The sequence below is a fragment of the Phasianus colchicus genome, chromosome 24 (genome assembly GCF_987193195.1).
Source record: "Phasianus colchicus chromosome 24, bPhaCol1.hap1.1, whole genome shotgun sequence".
Lineage (NCBI taxonomy): Eukaryota > Metazoa > Chordata > Aves > Galliformes > Phasianidae > Phasianus > Phasianus colchicus.
In genome coordinates, this window is record NC_143459.1 from 2,541,543 (window position 1) to 2,564,535 (window position 22,993).

The 22,993-nt window shown below is 44.6% G+C and overlaps 2 long non-coding RNA genes across 2 annotated transcripts; both read left to right on the forward strand.

The window, feature by feature from the left end:
- The first annotated feature begins 11,370 nt into the window (after window positions 1-11,370).
- LOC116230120 (uncharacterized) lies at window positions 11,371-20,811 on the forward strand. The gene is made up of 4 exons (XR_016459755.1): window positions 11,371-11,400; window positions 12,207-13,453; window positions 18,434-18,563; window positions 20,439-20,811. It is a non-coding gene; the product is annotated as an uncharacterized LOC116230120 (long non-coding RNA).
- LOC149915120 (uncharacterized) lies at window positions 13,460-15,671 on the forward strand. Its single transcript, XR_016459756.1, has 2 exons — window positions 13,460-13,607; window positions 15,515-15,671. It is a non-coding gene; the product is annotated as an uncharacterized LOC149915120 (long non-coding RNA).
- Window positions 20,812-22,993: the final 2,182 nt, after the last annotated feature.

Here is a 22,993-nt window from a genome sequence, read left to right on the forward strand (position 1 = left end):
TCATTGGCTTTAATGAGTACTTGGCTGCTGCAAATGCTGGATAGCATTTGAAACCTTAGCAAAAAAATATCTGAAGGTATATTTTACCAACCGTAAAGGATTGCTTAGTGGATTGCAGGATAATTTAGGACAGAAGAGGCTGACAGGGACCAGTCATAACTCTTAGGGCTTTGGGACCACTGGAGAGGTCACTTCATCTACTTGGCCACTTGCCCAAATGACAGAGGAAACCTTTCACACATCCAAGCCAAAATCTGTGATTTTTCACACTACAAACCATAGCCCAAACTGAATAATATACATTCAACTGCATTTATTATTAGCAAAATGTTCCAAATGAGGAATCCTTTCCTGGAAAATCTACAGTATCACTGAATTAATCCATTTGAGAACTCCTGTGAATATGGCTAAAGAGTCCCGATATGAACAAAATATCAGCCCCCAGGGCACCAAAAAGCAAGGATTTTGTTTTCTGATTGTTGGGTGCAATACTTTGACTTAGTGAGGATGCTATATGAAGGTTTGCATGCATGGAGGTCTTTCTCTTCCAGGAAAGAGTAGAGCTATTTGCTGATGGAGACAGTGAGGGGCTACGTAAGACATCAGTTTTGTAAAGCTATGCTCCAGGTAATATATATTGCAATTATTTTAAATGGCAGAGCTATACAGAGATGCCCAGAGGTGCCTTTTCTTTACTGCTTTTCCAGCACCAGTGGTTTTATTGGGTCCTTTGTTGAGGAAAGCACTGACAACACCACCACAGCCCCTGGAACAACTCCTGAGACCAACAGAAGTACTCAGGATTGCAAAGCTGGGCACGACTGGGCAATGCTCAGACATTTTTGGTGCTTTTTATCTCACTGGAAGAACTCTGATCTCAAAGTGCTTTCTGCATACCTGCTCAGTGTCTCCTACATGGCCAGCGGGGGTAAGAAGAGTCAGTGGGTCTGCCTTGTCTCATAGCTGGTTTCTAATTTTTGAGGTGTAAAACACAGGCTCCATGCTGAAGCTTTAAAAGAAGAAGCTGTTGGCAGAAGTGATGGGAATGCATCAGACAGGTTACAGCATTGCTTTTTACTTAGAGGAAGGCAAAACTTGCTGGAATGTACAAATAATTGCTCCAGGACCAAGTGCTTGGAAATCAGCTGTCATCATCTATTAGAAATGTGAGATACTCTGACAGTAAAGGGTAAAGGCTGCTTAGAATCAAATAGCAAAAATTCTCTGAGGACCTCCTGACAACATCCTTTCCAACCCAGGCATGAGGCTTTTGCCCTTTCATGATGAGTCAAAGCAAGACAGTGAAAAAGACAGGTCTGGACAGCTGTGAAATACATGCTGATTTAGTGATTTGTGATAGAAATATCCAGCTTGGTCTGTAGGAATGGAGATGCCCGCATATGAAAGCACCAGAAGAAACTCCAGGGCAAGGATGAAATGTTGTACTGATAACAAAGGGATCCATTTGGTAAATGATGTGTCTTTTGTATTGAAACAGCACACAGGTGAGCTCAGGAGATCACCTGCACTCCACCAACAGGAAGATAACAAGGTGCAACAGCTTGCCTGCACCTTTCCTCGTCCCATTATCTGGAAGGCAGGCGGCTGCTTTTAGATACCAAAATGAAGAATCACAGAATCATAGAACAGCTTGGGTTGGAAGGGACCCAAGGATCATCAAGTTCCAACCACAGGAAGGGCCACCAACCTCCAGATCTGGTACCAGACCAAGTCGCCCTGGGTCCCATCCATCCTGGTCTTGAAAAGAACAAAGCATAAAGAAAGTGTGGGATCTTGGAAGTATATGGAGAGTAGAGTAAGCAGAATGGCCATGGGCTCCTAAAGGCCATGAAAGACCTGCCCCAAACCCAGCTCACTCTTATCCACCAAGGAGAAAAGAGGGACAGAGAGAAAGAGAGAGTCTCTTCCCATCCCTGATACCTAGAAAGCAAACACTGTGTTTCAGATCAAACAATTCTTCACTGGTTCCAAAATAAATGTTTCTATTTTTCCTTGCTGGTGGAACCAGAATGCCTGTGTTCCCCCAATGGAGGGGCAGATGTTTCAGAAAAAGGTGTGGTAATTTACTTTCCCAAGTGTTGCTGTGCCCAATCAAACCTTTGTGCTGAAACTTGAAAGCAGGACGATCTCTAAAAGGAGAAACGTGCAGCGTGACCCCATGGGATGCACATCATTGCAATAGAGATTCCAGGAGGGTTTTGGAGCTGGAAAGTTTCCATTTCCTGAAGCAGTGCAAAGTACTGCACACTGAGGTGCGTTGCTCCTGTGCACCACACAACTGCTCATAATTACCTGCTACAGAATTTACCATTTCCACCTCCACCCTACCACATCATAACCACCCAGGGTGGAGTCATTGAGCCCCTCTAGAGCAGGTTTACTTTGAATGAGGGAAACCAAAGCACTGCAGAGGGATAAAGCCTCATTCACTCTGTAGAGAACAGACCAAAGGCATCCACTGGTTCCCAAGAGATGCATTTGTCTGTAAAAATCTTCCTGAGTGCCAGCAATTGTTAAGTCTCGCAGAGCAGATTTCTAGCAGAAAAGAAATCCATGATGCAGCATTTGGGTCTATATTTATGTGTGGATAACAAAGTTCATCTGCTCTATGTATAGAAAACCTAAATGTGTCATGTGTTAACTGCTTTTTCTGTATGTGCCTGCATACCTAATATGACAAATATAATCTGCACTACAATCAAATTCTCTCTTCTTCTAGACGTAGTGGGCAATGGTGGTGGGAGGTGAATGGTTGGACTAGATGATCTTAGAGGTCTTTCCCAACCTAAGGATTCTATGATTCTGTTATTCTGTCCTCATTCTAGCATTCCCATGGAGGCTGCATCCCACAGCAGAAGATCCAATCCCCAAAAACTTGTCTACATCTAACTTTGTGTAACCCACTAAGAACACCCATCACCTAGATCTCATCAGGCAAAATTTGGGACAGTGTGCTTAATTAATGCACCCAATGAAAAATTCAACCCAGGTGTTCAGAAGGAACGCTTTCATATAGAGGAAATCAGAAAAGATGGCTTTAAGCAATACAGCTGTATTTTTTGGAGATGAGCAACTGCTTCTCACTGAGAACAATGCTCATCTTCCTGCTCTCCTTGCCACACATGGCTTTGTTAAAATAACTTGTGCCATCACTCCTGAGCACAGAGATGTAGTTCACAAAGTACACAAAGATCCTAAACTGCTGAGTTGATTTTCTGGCTGTGAGCTTGGACAAGGTTTAGGCTTGAAAATATTGGGTTTTAATTAATGAAACTCAGCATACCAGTATTATTTTTGTCAGAGTTTTCTAAGGAAAAAGGGCTATTGGTTTATTTCAACCCAGAAAGAATCAATATCAACCAAATGTTTTACTTCTGTAAGAGATGGGTACTTGGCAAAACACATGAAGGTCTATAAATAAGGCTCTCAAGCCTGTACAAGGGAATCAGTGTGCTTGGGTGCCTCTCTGAAATACTTCTACATCAATATATGCAACATAGGGAACAAAGAGAAGGAGTTAGGGATCTGTGTGTCGTTACAGAACTGTGACTTCACTGGGGTCATGGAAAGATGGTGGGCTAACAGGAGTAAGTGTGATTCCATAAGGATAGGAGAGGATACCAAGGAGGATTTGCCCTTTCTATGAGAGAATAATGGGTATTCAGGGAGCTCTGCCTGGGGTCAGGTCAGCAGACAGTTGAAGGTTTCTAAGTTAGGATTAGTGGGTAGTTGGTTGTCCACACAGTTGCTCTCATTATGGGTATCACTTGATTGAGAAGATGCAGTAGATAAAGCCTTCTTTGAACTACTAGAAGAAGCTTCATGTTCACAGGCCACGGTCCTCACAGGGGATGTGTACAACACCAAATCTGCCAGCAGGATAGAGTGCATTTTAACAGCATCCTGGCACAGGGGATAGAAGAAGCAACAAGGATAAGTGCTTTGCTGGATGAGATCAAACGTGGAAGAAATGGTCAGGGGTGCGGAGGTAAAAGCAGCCTTGGATGCAATGACCATGATGGAGTTTAGGATCCAGTGAGGAAGGAATAGGATCCAGTGTAGAGGAAGCAGAACAAAAAAGAAAGGCCACAGCTCTGGTTTTCAGCTAAACAATTTGGCCTCTTCAGGAATCTGCTTAGAAGAATCCCATAGAATATGTCCCTGTAGAAGAGAGAATTCCAAGACATGTGGTTGAGATTCAGGTTGATATTTGAGGATAATCTCCTCCGAGCTCAAGAAAGGTCAATCCCAAAAAGAAGAAAATCTAGAAAAGGCAGTAGAAAGCCTGGGCTCAGACATTAAAAGAAGCACACTAGAGGTGGAAGCAGGGGTAGGCAACCCAAGAGGAGTATAGAGATATGGCCTAGCACACAGGGATGGGCTTAAAAAAGCCAAACCCCAGATGGAACTGAATCTAATGAGGGATGTGAAGAAGAACTAGAAGGGCTTCACAGGTACATCAACAACAAGAGGAAGAACTGGGGAAAATGTGGGCCTGCTACTGAATGGCGGTGTGCCTGGTGACAAAGGTCAGGGAGGAGGCTGAGCTCCTCAGTGACTTCTTGGTCTCCATCTTTACAGATAAGGCTTCAGGAATCATATCAAAGATAACTTATGTTGCATATAAATGTGCTCACAGGCACATACAATCAATTGAAGTGAAGGAGCTTACAAAGCAGCTAGCAGTAACAGCTCTCCCAGCCTCTTTTAGTGAGTGAGTCATAGCACATGGACTCAGGTCTATATCAAGCATCTCCAGAGAACACAGCAAGAAGTGCCAGCTAACATGCACTGCCCCAAAAAAAGCTGACACTAATAATTTGGATGTATGCCATCTGGTTTGTGCTGAAAAAGAAAACTCCAAAACATGAAAAGAAATGATGTCAGTAACAACTGCAAGCGCCTTGTGAAGGTCCAGTCCTTTGGTGATGATCATCTCCAGGTTTCTAAATGCCAATATCAGAAATAAATGTTTTCATGCTGGGAGTTGTTGGGCTTCTCTTCCAGTTGTGGAGACTCCATTCTTGAAGATATTTGGCATGTATGTTCTCAATAACTTGATTTAATTTCGAAATTAATCCAACGTCAAAGGTTATAAACCTACTTTAGGTAAGTTGGTTGGACCAGATGGCATCTAGAAATCTCTCACAACCTACATTATTCTGTAATTCTGCAATTCACAAACAAGTAGCAAGGAGAATCATAATAAATTGGCTGTTCAAATGTCAGATGAAGTCCAAAGAGGTTTCATTGCGAGGAATACAAACAAAGCTGTGATGGATGTTGCTTTCTGCGTGTTCTTTTCCCCCTGGTAATCCTTGCCAAAAAGATTGCATTCCTGGCTCTTTTTGTGCCAAAAGCCTCTCCACACCAGTGTGTCATACAGTGTCATTGATGGTTATCTACAGCTCTCTCTTCATGAAACGTAGCACACTTGACAAAAGGTTGGCATGCACTTCTCCCACTGTTAAAAATTGTGGCTAGAACCAACGTTTAAAACTGGTATCTCTTTTTTTTTCCTGGCATGGTGAAGAGCAATTAAAATACAACGCTTCTGTAAATTGGTTTTTGTATAATTGGAAGCTTAAGGTCAATGTGTTTTTAATATAAACGATGCAGTCATCTTCATCTTTCCATTTAGCAGTAGGAAGAAGATTGCAAAACTATAGAGGAAAGATAAATGAGTTCCGAGGAACATTTGATTCAGAATTGGATGCTGCAAAAATTCTCCCGCATTAAAGCACTGTAGATCCCCCACCAGCTGACTCCTCTCAGGATAAAACAAGGACAGCCCCATGTCTACCAAGTGCACATTTCTATTTGCGGTCGTGTTTCACAAAGAGGTGAAAATCCCACCTCTCCTCTCAGACATCTGCTCATGAGTTCTAAGAATAGGGAGAGATTTTAAGTCAGGTGGAGGTGAGAACCCCGCTTCTCTAATGGATCCTGCAGATGCCACCAAGTGGTCTCTGGGCCATGTAAATGGCACGCATGTCTTCTTTTATCCCATAATAATCCCACGCTGTCATGTCTCTCACAACACAAGTCTCATGCTGACGTTTATGACTGTACTACGTCCTCTTATGCTTCAGTTTTTCTATATTTAAAGAGGACGATTAAAGCTTCTATTTTAACCTTTGGACTTGAACCCACAGATATCTCAGCCAAAGAGGCTTAAAAATGGCACTTTCCAGGGACTGGATTTAGCAGTGTGTTGTTAGGTAGGGTAGGATGGTTAGGTTGAGGTTGGACTTGATGATCTTGAAGGTCTTTTCCAACCTGAGCAGTTCTATGATTCTGTGACACTCTGGCACCACTGACTATGTTTTAGCAGGAATTATAAAATGAAGCTGGTTCTCAGAGATCAGCAAATGGGGTCCTGCAATGAGGACAGCACTGGTGGGATGCAGCCAGGGCCCCAAGGCTGCACGCTGTACTGTGCAGTGGGACTGAGATCTGGGCTGTGTGCTAACTCAGTTACTGGGAATGTCCTGAAAATCCGTGGTGACACAGCCTCTGGAAAATATCAATGGCTGTTCTATTACTGGTATTTTATATATTTTCCTCCAGAAAAGTGAGCTGATGCATAGCATTTGCCAGGACAGCTTGGTTCAAACCATAGCTGTCTCCAAGGGCAGCAGATTGATTGACAGAGATCCCTCTTTTACATCACTGAACGTTTGCTCGTTCACCTCTGCATGAAGAACACCTTTTCTGAAGATCAAAACAGGGCCATTGGACAGCCACAGATATCAGTGGGTGTTGTAATGCCTTTATAAATAAAGCATTATTGATCAATATGAGGGATAGGGTCACTGTAATGAGGACCCACAATGCCCAAGGAATCACACTTCATACTTCCTAGCGAGGTAGTTGACACATTTTTGTGATTAAAAGGCATTTGGATATTGCTCTTAATAATGGATATTAGCTTTGGGTCAGCCCCAAAGTAGCCCAGCAGTTAGACCTGATGATCTTTGTGGATTCCTTCCAACTGAACTATTCCCTTCTATTTCTATAGTTCTAATTCAATTTCTGTTTAAATAATACTGCTTTCCTGAAAAAAAAAAAAAATGCCCAAGGAGCAGCCACAGGGATGAAGAAGTGTCCCAGCTGCCCTGGTTCAAGTGGTCATTCAATTCAGCACAGGCTTGTTAGATGTAACTCTGCCTTGTCTGCACCATGTAGGATGATACGGCACCTGGATCCCCCATCTGATCAGAATTAAATGCCTAATGGAATTTGAGCATATGGGAAGGAATCTCAGCCATACCCCATTTTCATTTCCTTCTCTACGAAGCTCACAGCCTGATGGTTTTTGGACCGAAGCCATTTTGGTTTCAGAGTGAGATACTCTAGGGTTTGACATTTAATTTGAGCTGATCCTCTCTTTTTTACCCTCTGTCAGAGAAAAGGATGGGCTTATTGCAGGAAAACATTTGCACTGCATAGAAAATATTCACACCCCACTGGCAGTGGAGTGAATCAGAAAGTTTTGTGGGAGTGAGGCTCCAACGCAGATTAGGGCTTGAGAGTGCGTGCAAAAGAATGATATTCTGAGCACTACAATCCCAGAGCTATTGAAATGCATCAGCTCTTCTTCCTACCTGATTAGGGAGGAAACACCATGAAATACATTCAGCCTTTGTGGTTTATCTCTCCCACGCCAGAAAAAGCAAACGTTGTGATCTGATACATCATTTTTATACAGGTTCATCACATGGCTGCGTGATTCTTTTCATGGCTATTCCTCACACCACCTGAAGCAGGTGGTGTTAATCTCATCTACCTTTATGTGTTTGTTTTCTGCATAAATCTAATCTCTTTGATACACAGAGGGACAGAGCATCCTCCTGATGGACTCGACTACTTCTCAACATTCAGGTAACCCTCTAAAATAAATAAAATAAAGCCAGCTTAGTAGCTCAACTCAGATTGCAATTGGGTGCCAGCAGCTAACAGCAGCAAGGTTTTCTCTTGTGCTGCCTCTCAAGATTACCATCTGGGGCAGGAGAAGGACCATCTGCACCAACAACAAAGCCTCTAAGGCCGGATTTGCTCTGCCACTCAGCTTAAGGACTGAAGTTAGCAAAGGCACTGGAAAAAGAGAATTGCTTCCAGCTGATGATTCAGAGCTCTTTTCCACCCTCCCAGGGAGACAGCTGTGCTGCCATGGATGTTCCTCTCTGTAATTTACATGCTGTGCTAGTGGCAGCTCAGCAAAGATTCTCTCTGCTACTTGAGAGGCAAATAGGTTTTATTCTTTGGGAAGCAGCTTTGAGTCCTCCTCCCCAGAAAAAAATATATATATATATAATTTTTTTATATATAAGCCACTGGAAATGGCTTATTCTGGCCCTTTCCACACAGGCTGAGGTGAAGGATGTGGAATAAAACAAGTGGAGGCTGTGCTCAGTGTGCACTGAAGGTGGGCTGTGATTGTGAGGAGGGGTCCTTGGAGCGGCTCTGATGGTGCTCTATGGGGCCAAGTGGTGTCCAGATCTCCTCCCACGTGGAGGCACTTGGAGCAAACAAGACTGCTGAAGAAGTGACAGCACGTGCTCTCTGGAAGAGATCAGAATGCAGATATTGATGAGGCTGAGAAGAAACCTCTCCATAGACTCCCTACTGTTGCAGCAGGTGACCGGAGCAACCCCCAGAATCATTGTAATCTAGGGAAATACCACTCAAAATTACAAAATCACAGAATCTGTAAGGTTGGAAAAGACCTCTAAGATCATCCAGTCCAATGGTCCAATTACCACCAATACTGCCCACTAACCACGTCCCTCAGTGCCACCTCCACCCTTTCTTAAACACCTCCAGGGTCAGTGATCTCACCACCTCTATGGGCAGCCTGTGCCAATGCATCACCACTCCTGAAAATAAATGTTTCCTAACATCCAATCTGACCATTCCCTGGTGCAACTTGAGGCCATAACCTTCCATCCTATTGCCGTTATCCAGGAACAGAGACCAACCCCCCTTGCCACAGCCTCCTTTCAGGCAGGTTTAGAGAGCAATGAGGTCTCCCCTGAGCCTCCTCTGCTCCAGACTGAACCACCCCATTCCCTCCACCACTCCCCATAAGACTGTGCTCCAAACCCTTCACTGACAGGAGCCCAGTTGGTGGCATCTTGGGTTGAGTTCTCTGTATAAACTCTTCTTCTCCTCTGTTGCTGGTGCCTTTGGGAAGGAGATGCCCCACACCAACTCTTCCCAGCTGAGGCTGAACTGCATTGCTGACACACAGGAAGATCCTTGGTTTGCAGCAGTTCATGCTTTCTTGCAAGAGGATCTCAGTCCTGATGGTCTTCATCAAGCAGAACTTTTACACCTGATGGTTGGACTGGATGGTGACTATCAGACCGGATCTTTGAGATCTTTTCCAACCTTAATGATTCTGGAATAAACCTTTTCCTTGAGAAAGCCCCATGGGGAAGACCTCTTGTTTGGATGATGGAAATCACCCACAAGACCCACTGTGCACCTTTCTAGCTCAGAGAACTGGGATTCTAGCTCCATGCCTAACCCTCATGGCTGCTCTGAACTCGAGGACCTGAGTGGCACCTTGCCTCTGCGTGTCACTCTGGTGACCTTAGCCATCATGAAACTGTAAGATCAGCCTCCCAGTGCTGCAGCCAGAAAGTACAATCAGCAGCAGGTTGGGCAGATAGTTCAGTTACCAGTGAAGCACAACTGGCAGGGAGATTGCTGGAAACATTAGAGAAGACTTTGAATGGATGAGACAGTTGGATTTTTGTCTTTCCAGGTGTGCATTGCAGCCTTGGGTTAATTGTTTCTCACTTTCACCATTCTTCCCAAATTTTTGAAGTTCATTTAATATAGACTTACTGTTAAAATAGTACTTTATTGTTTTGTTTTCTTAAAGAGTGGTCTTTGGTGAAAACAAGGTAATGGTGACTTACTTCCACTAGATGTTGACCAGTCAGTTCATGGAGCAAATATCTGGGGTAAGCTCCAAGAACTGCTCCATGCTAAAGTGCTGATTATTAGCTTAATTAGGAATTCAGTGAGATACAGAACAATGTCTCTCGTCTCACAGAAATCTTCCAGCGTGCTTTTAACATTGTGGGAAGGCTTCTCTTAGCTGTGGCAGCGTTTGATGCAGCAGAGAGCTGTCAGTTCCTTGCAGTGTCATTTACATGCCTTGTTAAGCCTTGTTCTAACTAATGATCATGTAACACAAAACAGACTGTTTAGCATTTTCTTGCTAATTGCTCCTCAGAGGAAGGTATTCTTAGGCAAGCACAGATGATTTCTACAGCTAATGGCATAATCTGTCCATCCTCAAAGCATCCCTGTTCTTTAACAAATCCAAAGGGACAGCACCCTGCCTCTCTGGAAAGTGACCCTGATCAGCTCAGCTCAGCACAGCCCTTGTTAAGCACGAAGATGGCTCTGACTCTTGTTCACACATCACATATCCACTGATTTCAGAGAAGCTGAAGCTGAGAATCCCTCTGGAGTTTCCCACCCTAACGATACAGCCCTCCTGCAATTTCTTTTTTTGGAAAATATGTGTTCTGGAATGATGATGCCTTAAAATAGAGCAGAACTCTGACGAACGCATGGCTGGGTGCAGGCTGGGCTTTCTGCACGACTGTGTCAGAATCTCTGCTGAAGGCATAAAAATCTGATTTCGGGCCTTGTGGGGACACTGGAAACCAAAAGCCACATGAAAAAGGCCTGAAAGGAGAAGTGGATTATAAGAAAACCAACAACAGGTTCTTAACTCTCTGCCCTGTTCTTATGAGGTCATGGATCCACTTCTGAGTGTTTAAAATGACAAGCTAGCTATTGGAATTTTCACCTGCACACCTTGTTAGATTCTTCACCAAGAAAAACCATGAAAGCAAACATTTGCACAAGCAGTTGTGTCTCCTTGGAGGTGGGACACGACAGCCTGTTCCCATCACAACGCATCAGGGAACCACGCGTGGCTTTCACCACTTTGAGAGGTGATCCAGGGAAAAGCTGGACGGCAGCCCTGTGGCTCTGGGAAGGATCTGACTATCTGAAATACTCACTTCTAAATATCCAAAACCCTGCAGGCATATTTGCCTTGGCCAGGATCAGCCCCAGTTGTGTTTAGGACATGCTTTTCTTAGCATTTTACTCCAACATCGTTGTGGGTTCCTTCCAGCTTGGGATATTATATGATTCTTTGTTTCTACGTGTAGCAGAAATGTTCAGTGATTGAGCACCTGGTGGGAAGGCAGGGCCAGCCCAGGGGAGCTCAGGTGCAGGGAATGGACCTGAGCCAGGATCCACCTCTTTCCAGACCTCATTTAAGGACTGGCAGTGGAGGTGAGGGTATCTCACTGTAGATCCCTGTGTACCTGAGGTGTACTGAAGGTAAGCAGCCTTTTCCTTTTGTTTCTTTGCCTACAGCTGTTGCATTTGAGTGTGTCCTTGCTCGTTGTAGCCTGAGACCTTGTTGCTCTGCTGTTATTGCTGTACTTTCCATGTTTCTCATGGTTTCTCTATGGTTCCATGAGCTGCTCTAGAGTCCCCTTCAGCAGCTGGCTGGCAGGCTGCTTCCCTGATCTCAATACTAACCAGGCAGGGACCTTGAAAAGCATCCTAGAAATGGAAGCATTTGGAAAGACTGCAAAGCAGATACTAGATATGCACTTTTATATTCATTTTCTAGATACTCTAATTGCCCAAACAATGATTTTTCTATCTACTATGGATGCAGAGTGTAAGATGCAATTAGGTGAAGTGGTCCTGCTATTTCTGGTGAAGCAGGAGTTAATCAGAGGATTCAGCAATAGGAAGAAACCCAAACTGAGAAACCACTCCTGAATGATTTACACAGCTTCTCCGTGTGCAGGACAGCTACCAGGAGTATATAGAATATATTTAGTGGAGTGGCTATGTTGGCACTAAGAATGAGCAGGCAGAGACCCTTGGTACGGTGTGTCCCAGTGCCCAGGGTGGGTGTGCTCTTCCTTTCCTTTCCCTATGCCTCTCTTCATGGATGAATCCTTTGTGCTAAGGGAGTGAAAGCTCCATTAGAGCCCAGTTAGCTCTGTGACTTCTGCAATTGCATACTGGAACCTTCTTGCCAAGCAAAATCTGCTACGGTCTATCTTGCCCTCTTACTCTCTCTCTCTCTCTTTTTTTTTTTTTCCATGAACCTTCCTTGAAACTGGAAGAAGTTTGTTTAGTTTGGGACAGCAGCGTTGGCAAGGGAGAGCCTGTAGTGTGCTTCTAGACCCAGTGTCAGTGCTCCACATCCTCATGGAAGGAGCATTTGTTGGCCCTGTCCTGGGAGAGGTACATGGCTGAGGGCAGCACTGCAGCAGGGCTGCACGCCTGGCACCAGCTCTGCAGAGAAGCATAAAGCAGAGCAGGAAACCATACCAGTTATATTAGATAACAAGAGTGCACCAATGGCAACTGTATGGTGATGTTTGATTGCATGTGCTTGGAGTCATAGCAGTGTCATGACACCTGGAAAGAGCTCACAGGCATCACACAGGGTTTCTAGCTGCTGGGGTTGGCTGCCAGAGCTGGACTGAAAGAACTGGAAGAAGACCTTTTTGAGGCAGCAATCCTGTCTCCATCATCCTCTGCAATGAGGCAGAAGATATTGAGTGCCCATGGCTTGGTATGTCTCCTCCCTGCTGTGATGTTCATGGTTGGCCCATTAAAGCAGAGGTGTGAACGCAGAGTTCCAAAAGAAGGTGCATGTTGGTTTTTCTGCTCTTCTGCAGCAGAGATGCTGGGGACGTGGTGCATGAAGAAAGCCCTGGTTGCACTATGGAAGTGGTGGGGGAAGCTGATGGATTTGCTTGATCCAGAGCTCTCCATAATAGCAGTTGTGGGAAAGGTGTGGTTGCCCAAACCCAGGGAGGACCTGGGTCAGATTAATCACTTCCTAGGAGAATTCACTGCTTACTGACTTCCCAGGGTGACTCACTCAGACGTCTAGAATGTAGAGGTTTAAAGTGAGTCCTGCTTCATGAGAAAAGCTAAAAAGGGAAGAGCAAGTGAAGATAAACAAGCAAAGAGTGTGTGACTTCACCCACAGCAAAGATGATGAATTAAAAATTTCAGCAGGAAGAGCTTTGCTCTACAAAAATCGGTCAGTAACAGCACACCAGAGCTAGCTTTACAAGGAAGACTGATTGTCTGCTCTGTTCCTAGCCAGAAGTGGGAATCAAAGGAGGGGACTGGAGCACTCTACTATTTTATTTACTGTTAGCCATGCTCCTTGCAAGTTGCAATGGAGAATGTCCTGCCAACAGCCAGCACCTGGCACTGTGAGATCACAAGTGTCCATGGAACTACTGGGGAGCAGCTGGGAAGTGCTCCTGATTCTCTAGGAATACAGCATAAAGTCAACTGACATTGAATGTGCATCACTGCAGCCTCCAAATGCACGCAGAGAAAAGGATGGGTGAGTGTTCAAGTTCTACAGCAGTTATAATGCCATTTCAGCTCACTTTTCCGAGAGACTTTACCCATGGAGAAACTCCTGCAGTGCAGGCAAGTGTTAGGGCTGGCACAACAGCTACGAGGAGGAAGTAACAACCCCTCTGCAGGTTCACAAGGTAATGGGCTGACAGCAAGAAGTTCTGAGTTGTTCAGTGGACTTAACCTTGTTCCTGGGCAATGCTCACACTGCTGCTCGGTGAGGTTCAGCCCAGCAGCTGCAGTTCTTGAGAGAAGAACCCAAAGAGCCCATTCTGGATGAGGGTCCCCTCTCACTTAGGACATATATATATGAAGGGGAGAATGTCTTATATTGTGCGACTTGAATGAACAGGAACAATGCAGGAAAATGAAGTTTGAAAAGCAGGAAGATGGAGGCTGGGCACAAAAGGGAAAGTGATTTCCTGGAGCTAACAGTGCTTTAATCAACCTCACCCAGGCCAGGCTGCCTCAGCAGGAAATATATGTGCAAACATGGGCAGTTGTGTGCTGGTGTTACAAGCCCTGTGGTTTGCCCTATTGCTGTGCCCTCCTTTTATTAGCAGGGGCCCATCCCCAGGGCAGTCCTGCAATTCTTCTTCTGAGAACTGGGAAGTACAGGCATTTGGGGTCCACTTGCTGGGCTTTCCAAAAGGAGCAGCCCTTCCCCTGCCTGGGTGCTGCTCTCCAAAGCTGTACAGAACAGCTGCTATCATCAATGGGAACCACAGCCCTGTCTGGGAAGCTGTGGGCTAAGCATCTCCCTTCATAAAGCAAAATAAATGTTGAATAAGGAAGCAGGTATTGTTTAGCTGTTATTTTAATGCTTAGCTCACTTTTTTTTTTTTAATTGCCATGCTTAAAGTTTTATTTTAATCCAGAGCAATGAAAATGATCTGTTGAACTTCGTGAGGGAAGCATTTATCTACTCTAGCTGTCTCCCTGAATTTTAAAAGAAGTAAATTACTGAATTCCTCAGACACTGAAGCTTCATTGTGAACTGCCTTGCTATGGTTGGGGGTGCTTGCTTAAAGTTCTTGGGATGAAACTGGATCAGACCCAGGGGAAGCACCCAAAATACTTTTAATGACAACGCCAGATATCGAAGCAATTATTTCGAAAGAACAGAATTTGAATATGATGTTAAAATGAAAGCAGCTCCATAAAAAGGGACCTAGTAATAGATTAAAAAAAAAACAACCCCACCTTATTAACATGCATGAATAAAAAGCAGCTCAGACTCAGATGTTTTCCAAGGTGACAAATGAATATAATATGAAGCTCAGTAAGTAGCCTGCTGTCCTTATGTCAACATCCATCTCACAATAAAAACAACTTGCTTTGACTGTCTCCCTGCTCAATGAGCTGAACAAAGCCTGCTTACCCTGGGTGCAACAGCCTTGGTTGTCAGATGGCCCTTCAGTGCGTTTTCCCATTGCAGGAAGAGGATGGATGCTACATGGCAATATCATTCTTTGTGGCTATTGCCATGGCCTGCAGGGAAAGTCACTGCTGCTAAATCCTGGTCCCACTGTGTTTTTATATATTCTAAATATGGGGACCTTTCTAAGTGTGTAAATATGCAGCCCATGGTTGGGTCTTGAAGCATGAACTAGTGCAGCAGAGAGGGCTGATGCACTTTATCTTGGTCTTCTATGGGACTCTTAGTGAGGCAGCAGCATTTTGTCCTCAGGTCTCTGCAGAATTCTGCTCAGTTCCTGAGCTGAAGTTCTGGAAAGAAGGCAGGGCTGTGAATGTCTGTGTGTAGCCACGTAGCAAAGAGCAAGTCCTCCATGGGCAGGTGGGATTTTGCTGAGGAGCTGTGGGGAACCCCTGCAGAAGGAGACTGTTCTAATGTTGGTACTGGAACTGATTGCTTTGGTCATCACTGGTGAGCACCAAAAATCTGGGTGCCCTAAGGAGGGGTTTGTTGATACTAATGTAGGTACCAGCAGTCAAGCACTCCTATGCCTGCTGCATTTAATTATCTACAAGTTCCTGTAGTGAGCAGAATCTGGGATCTAGAGCTTATTTCATCCTCCAATAGGTGTCCTTGAGGCTTAAGAATGGGACCACAGACTCTAACAGTCTTCCTACAACCCGATGAGAGAAAGCCACCAATGTCTACAAAAGGGAGCTCAGAATGGCAAAAATCACTTCTGTCTAAAATTTGCTTTGAGTATTGATGAAACTGAATGAGTCTATATGAAAAGGACTACTGGACTATGTACAAATATTATGTCTGGGTTTTTTAACTTCCTTCTGGGGCAAACAGTTTTGGCAGTGAGGTCTTCTACATGGCCTTTCCAGGCTGATTTATTGCTATCTGTATGTCAGCTGGCTTTGGCTAGGTGTTGAGAGGAGCAAATTGGACATACACAGATTCATAGGGCCTGATGGGATGTCATCAGTATTTCTGAGAGAACTGGCCAATGTCATTGTGAGGCTGCTCTCCATCAGCTTTGAATAGTCACTGTATGTGGGGGAGACTCCTGAAGGCAAGTGCATCTAAGACATCTTGCCATGAAGACATCTGTCTTCAAGGAGAGGAATTCAGGAAGGTGAGGAAATAATCATTTTTTTTCCTCCTGACTCAGAAGGCTGAGGTCAGGCTCTTCTTGGTGAACCATGGACCACAAAATCACAGACTGTCTTCCATTCCTAGGCTGATCTTTCTGCCTTTGCCACTGAGACAACTAAATGCACCGTGTTGATGAATTTATACAATAAAGCCATCATCTTTGGTTGGGTTTTTTCTTTTACTGCATTATTCTGCAATTTCTGCTTTCTCTCCTTCCTCTATAACATCTCTAACCATCTTGCTGTCTGCTTTTCCATAATGCTGTTAGAACACCTTCCCCTGGGATATGCCAATGGGATCACAGTGATTCCATGGAGCCAATGGGATCACAGTGATTCCATGGAGCCAATGGGATCACAGTGATTCCATGGAGCCAATGGGATCACAGTGATTCCATGGAGCCAATGGGATCACAGTGATTCCATGGAGCCAATGGGATCACAGTGATTCCATGGAGCCAATGGGATCACAGTGATTCCATGGAGCCAATGGGATCACAGTGATTCCATGGAGCCAATGGGATCACAGTGATTCCATGGAGCCAATGGGATCACAGATAACTTGTTGTTAGGGGAGCAGCTTCCATGGGGAAACAACACTTTCCTCCTCTTTTTTCATCCCTTGCTATGAGCACGAATTGTAGTCTACAAATATTCTCAGCTAGGGGTGGAAATCCAGATCTCAGCTGAGCTGAGGGCTTTGGATAACCTGCTTTTGGGCTGGCCCAGCTTTGAGCAGGGGCCTTGACTGGAGACCTCCAGGGATCCCTTCCAGCTATGCTGTGATTTGACTTATTTCATTCAGCAGGAGCTATTTCAGACTCTGATGTTTAAGAAAACAAACCTCCATTCCACCATGGCAGGGGATTCCACTGGCCATGTGCTTTCTCATGTTGCCTGCCACCATCTTAAGTACTGCAGCTGTTTATTGCAGATTAATGGAATGTGCACTTCCCATGGATTGCTTTTTTTTCCCTACGGTTTTGAATATTTGAATTTTGATTAGCAAACCATATTGTTAGGGGTGTAAATGGAGTTGGCAGGCACAAGGAGTTTTGTAAGTAAAATCAAAGCTTATTGTGCTTCCGTAGTCAGTGTTTTCTCTTGCTCTTCATGCACTTAATTTTATGGTAGCCTGAAAGGCAAGGATGGCAAATAACAGACTCAGACCCATCACTTTTAATCAAGAATGCAAATATTTAGTCAATATCACTGATGAGCACCTGGGGCAGATGGACATTTCTTCCACAAAGAACTCGCCACAACACCGAGCTGAATGTCAGCTCAGAATCCAAGATCCTTGGCTGTTGTGTGCAGGGATCACTGTCAAAAGAAATAAATGTTGACTCAGACTGTTTACAGTCCTTTCCATGCTGTGACTGATGATTTCTTTGTGTGCACTGAGTCTGTAATGCATGCAGCAAGAACTAGGCTCTGTGTGCACACATTACATGTGCTCTGTGTCTGTTTTTAACACGGAGCTCATTGGATGCCCCGTGCAATTCCTATCCCACTGAAAGTGAGGTGTAGAAGATGTGCTGCTCTGTTCCTGGATGGCTCTTACCTAAGAGGAAGAAATATTTGCTATTACAGTTGATGGCAGTTTCATGAGAAAAATATATCAACAGAGTAAATCCTGAATGATTTGTGCCGATTCCCAATGGATGCTGCTTTGACCACGGGTATCTACCAGAAGGTACAGCTTGGAATAACAGAATCATAGAATATCTCATGCTGAAAGAGCTCTAGGGTCTCTGAGTAAAAGAGTTGGTTCCACGCAGCACCACCCAAAGCCAAACTGTATGTCTGAGAGAGGTGTTGCAGTGCTCCCTGAGCTCCTGCAGCTTGGGGCTGTGCCCACTGCCCTGGGCAGCCTCTTACATCCCCACCACCATGTGGGGCACAACCTTTCCCTAACCTCTTCCTGACCTCCCCCCCATAACATGTATTTCCTGGGAGTTCAATGTGGACTCCAAGACCTACAGTACATTTTCTCTATGGCAGCATGAATGCTAGGAAGCCTGTGCTCCCAGGGCATACAGCTGTGCAACAATCCTGACATGGCTCTCACACAGAACTAAAATGCTCTGTGTTGCTGATTTGCAATGTTTTTATAGCTGTTAATCATGGCACCTTCCTAACAAATAGCATAAAGTTTGTTTTCCAAAACCGATTTACCAAATGAAATTGTCTCGACTGATGTTGGACAGCCTTAATGCCTTCAATAGACCTTGTGACGAGGTGAGCTTCAGGGATCCTAGGTCAAGCTCAAACCTTTTAGAATCCCTTTAAATTTTAAATACCTGCTTTTCAAGACTGAACATGAGAGTATGGAGTTTCTGTGAGATGCATTTTGCAGAGCTTGGCATGTATTGATGTTTTCCAGTGACACGAGACTCAGGACAAATGGAAATCCTTCTGTGAATCTCACGAGATGGCCGGGACCAAAATGAACAGTTCTTCATTTACAGCGTGATTTAAGTGATTTAGCTTCAGCTACGACTGAGAGCTTCAAGGTGGGTTGACTTTGCCTCAGAATTTGCAACTAGCAAAAGGAAAATCACAAAAGAGGGACCGTGTCTGCTCTCATGTCGTGAATCACTCAATATTGTTGCTATGCCAAGCAGTCATAATGCTCCTCTCTGCAGCGCTGGAGTTTCACACAAGGCTGGTTTCAGATAAGGGCACTTCAGCACATTTCCAAGACGAGATATTGGCTTCCATTGTTCGGGGAGTTGATCCGCACCGTTCTGTCCTCACCACGGTTCTGACTGTCGCTTCTGAGAGCTGATTATTCTCACTTTGACTGTATTATTTGACAACTGGAAATTTTCCAGTGACAGTTTGATGAGCACTCTCCATATTAGCTGGAACTTCCCCTGCTGCCACTTGTGTCTGTCGTATCCATCTGAGAAGGGTCCTACTTCATCTTTCTGTTACCTCATTATTTAGTTGAAGGCTGCAGTCAGATTCTCCTTCCCATTCTCTTTTCCAAGATGAACACAGCTGGTTCCTTCAGCCTTTCCTCACACCATGTGCTCCAGACTCTGGCCTGTCTCAGTGTCTTCCAGTGTTCTCCAGTCCTGATGCCAAAACCACTGAGCAAATTTCTTCACTAAATCAGTGCGAGGACAATGCTGATAAAAACCTCCTTGCCCCAGTGAAGGACGTACCTGTCTGCCTGTAACAAGAGAAGTGAAAAAAAGAAAGTGTAAATAAAGCCTGTGACCTCATGGAGCTTCAACAAGCAAATAGAACTTCTGTTCACTGGAACAGGTTGTCCAGGGAGGTTGTGGATGCCCCATCCCTGCAGGCATTCAAGGCCAGGCTGGATGTGGCTCTGGGCAGCCTGGGCTGCTGGTTGGTGACCCTGCACACAGCAGGGGGTTGGAACTGGGTGAGCATTGTGGTCCTTTTCAACCCAGGCCATTCAGTGATTCTATGAAGATGGATGTCTTCCTCAGTCATCTTTTGAATCGATCAGAAAGCTCAAACAGGTTCATGTATCTCTTTGGGGAAGGTGGCTACAAAGCAGTTCCAAGCTCTGCTACAAATTACCTTAGCAATTATAAGATAGATTTAGTATTTTGGTGCTGTGCCAATTTCTGAGCATTTATTTGCCTGATAAAGAAAGAAGCCTCAGGAGAAGGATGCATAAATTGCAATCTGAGCAATAGTCCTTTACATGCTTGAGAATTAAACTTTGTAAAACCAAAATAATCCTGTAGAGAAATGGTGCCTGAAGAACTCTCCATATGTGCTGGCATATCTGTGAGGTTGGGAATGTGACAAAAAATGTGGATTTCAGGGGAAAATTATTCACATAGTGAAAGCGAATCACAGAATCATTAAAGCTGGAAAAGCCCTCTAAGATTATCCAGTCCAACCATCCACCAATATTGCCCTCTAAGCCACGTCCCTCAGTGCCACATCTCCACATCTCTTCAACACCTCCAGGGACGGTGACTCCACCACCTCCCTGGGCACTCTGTTCCAAATGTTGTGTTTTCTCCTTTTTTTTTACATTTTGTTTTTGAATGTCCAGGTATTCAGTTCTGTTTTCAATGCTAAAAGTGAGGTGACAGCAAATACCAAAAAGCAGAGAGAATTCCTGAACCCAAAGAAGAGATCTCACTTGACATATCCACTTTTCTTAGCCACGGTAATTTCTCTGACAAAAAGCCAGAATATTTGCTGAATAAAAACAATGCAATTTAGGCAGACATGGGTTATTCAGAGAAGTAAACCCCAAGAAAAGACGCTGTTGGCCCCAGAAGAAATATCTGTAAATCAGCAATGGGCAAAATAAGGTTTGAGGAGGTTTACGGAGGGAAAAAAAGTGTTATCTTTACTCATATAAGCAAGTGGGTCTGACTGTTGTACATCCACAGGGAGCCACGTTGCTGATGAGGAATGAGGTATTTTTACTTGGACACCAGCCAGCACACAGCCACGTTAATGTCATTTCCCTTCTGAAGAGGATGAGTTCAGATGGTGGCTTCGCTGTTGTTTAGAATTCACTTCAGCTGCTTTGACTGCTGCCCTTCCCATCTGCTGGCTGATGGCACTGCACCAGCAGAGGCCATCAACAGCAGAGGCCAACATGTCTGCCCCCAACTTCTTGAGAGCTTCGATGAGAACAATAAAATAATTCCATCTTCTCCTGGTTTTGACTGGGATAGAGTTAATTTCATTCCCAGTTGCTGGCACGGCGCTGTGTTTTGGATTTAGGGTGAGGATAACAATGGTAACAAAAAACCTCAAGATTTCAGCCTATCTTCTGAAGCAATGGAATAAAAACCTGAGCCCTTTGAAATCAAATACCCAAAAGCTGCAGCTCAGAGCAATCAGCAATCCAGCCAATGCTGTTGAGACTTTCATGTGCAATACTGGAGAATGAGATTTAATTCTCTTCGTAGTGTTTTACCTCTGCCTCCTCTGGGGCTTCAATTTGCTATGTGCCAAGGAGCCAAGGAAGAGCTGCATCACCAGCTCAGACAGAAGGGTGAGAAAGTCTTGGGCATATACATCATAGAAAACAAAATCAGAGAGGTGGGACTGCTGAGATGGAGAATGAGATTTCAGGGGGAAAAAAACATGGGAAGGTATAAAACCAACAAGAGAACAGTTAGATGGATCAGAACAATTAGCTGAGTCATAGAATGGCTTAGGTTGGAGGTGACCTTAAAGATCACCCAGTGCCAACCACCTGCTGTGGGCTGGTTGCCAACCAGTAGATGATGCTGCCCAGGGCTCCATCCAACCCCACCTTGAATGCCTCCAGGGATGGGGCTGAACTAAGGGCCCACTCTGGCAACAGCACAGGTCACCCCATGGCTGCCTGGCCAGACACGACTTTGGTTTCTCATTGAGCTGGCAAGCAGATTAAAGCTTAGCCTTGTTATTTCCCAGCTTTCCTTTGCATACATTACCAACTAAATAATTGCTTCATACTTTGAAGCCGTATATCACCGGCTTGCAGAGTCATTTTGCACACAGCTAAAGGTATCCAAAGAAAAGCACCTAAAAAATAACCATTACATCTCTAATTTGAGGAAAGGAGAACAGAACTGACATTTTGAACAAATGATGTTCTAGCCACATGGTTTTCTCTGGAAAACAGATATTTAGGTTCCTATGAAATGTTGGCTTTGAAATGAACTGAGATATGCTCACAAAAACATGCTATTGGAAACTCTTCAGCTTCCTGATTTGTACCTTCGGAAAGTAGGCTCGATGTGAAAAGGAAAAATGCAATCTGCCACGTGAAAGCCAAATAAATGGATGCAGAGAGGAAGCTCAGCAAAGCTGTCTTTGTGTCCCACAGCCCAAGGAAAAGCCCAGATCTTCTCAAAGGTCCTCAGTCAGCACCAAATTGCTGCAGATGTACCTGAGCTAAACTGATGCACAGCTACAACTGCTCCGACACACGAGTCTGCAGACTGAGCATCACCACCACACTTCTGCGACTCTGTCAACCTTGCCAACACCGACGTGTTTTTTTCCTAGTGTTAAACTGAGAAGCAGACTCATTTCAGAGGCCCCTTTATCTGCAGATCTGCCTGTCTCACTGGTGCACACTCACAGCATCTCCGGGTTTGTGCACAAATTCCCTCTCTGCATGAGCTCCCCTGCCTCCCACCCCCAAAAACGATAACATATCTCAAAGAATAGCTGCATTATTTTTCTAAGCGGAACATTCAGCACAGGATATTAAATACAGCGCTGATTTTGACCTTATAAAGCACGAGTGAAATGAGCTGTAGCTGTTAGAAGGCAAGAAAAGTGTCCGGCTGACCAAACTCAGAGAAGGAAGAAACGTATTTTACGTATTTCTTCCCTTTTTTGAAAATGTCTGAAGACTGGTTTGCACCCCAAAACTGCCTCCTTTTCCACATCAGTCTAAGAAAGCCACCAACCACAGCCTTTATTCTGTATGGAAGTAATGCTTGTGAACAATATCAAACATCCACGGGCCACGGCACAGCAGGGCAAGCGAATGCTCTGCTCCTATTGAGTGACTGACAGCACAGCAGTGAGACAGCTTATGATGGCCACAGCTCCGAGACCATCTTGCATTCTGCTGCAGAGCTCTGCAAGATTTCCTGTAAGCTTCTCTTGCCCAAGGGCAGAATTTGTTCTTCAGCTGGAGATGGAAAAGACCAACCTCTTTCCTTGCACATTATATCGCACCAAACACATTTCCACCCACCAAACGACACCCACATTGTTTGGAAGGAGAATAAACTGAGAGGCATCTTCTCGAGGTTTTTGAAGAACAGCTATTGTAGCTACGGAGGTTCTTGTTCTGTCTCCAGGAAATTCTGGAGGCTCAGAAGATTCACTCGGTGTCCTCTCCCAGCCTGGAAGTCAACTGATGCTGCAGGAAGCGATCTGTTTTATTTTACTTATTTATTTTTGTATCAGATTCACACCACGGTGGGAC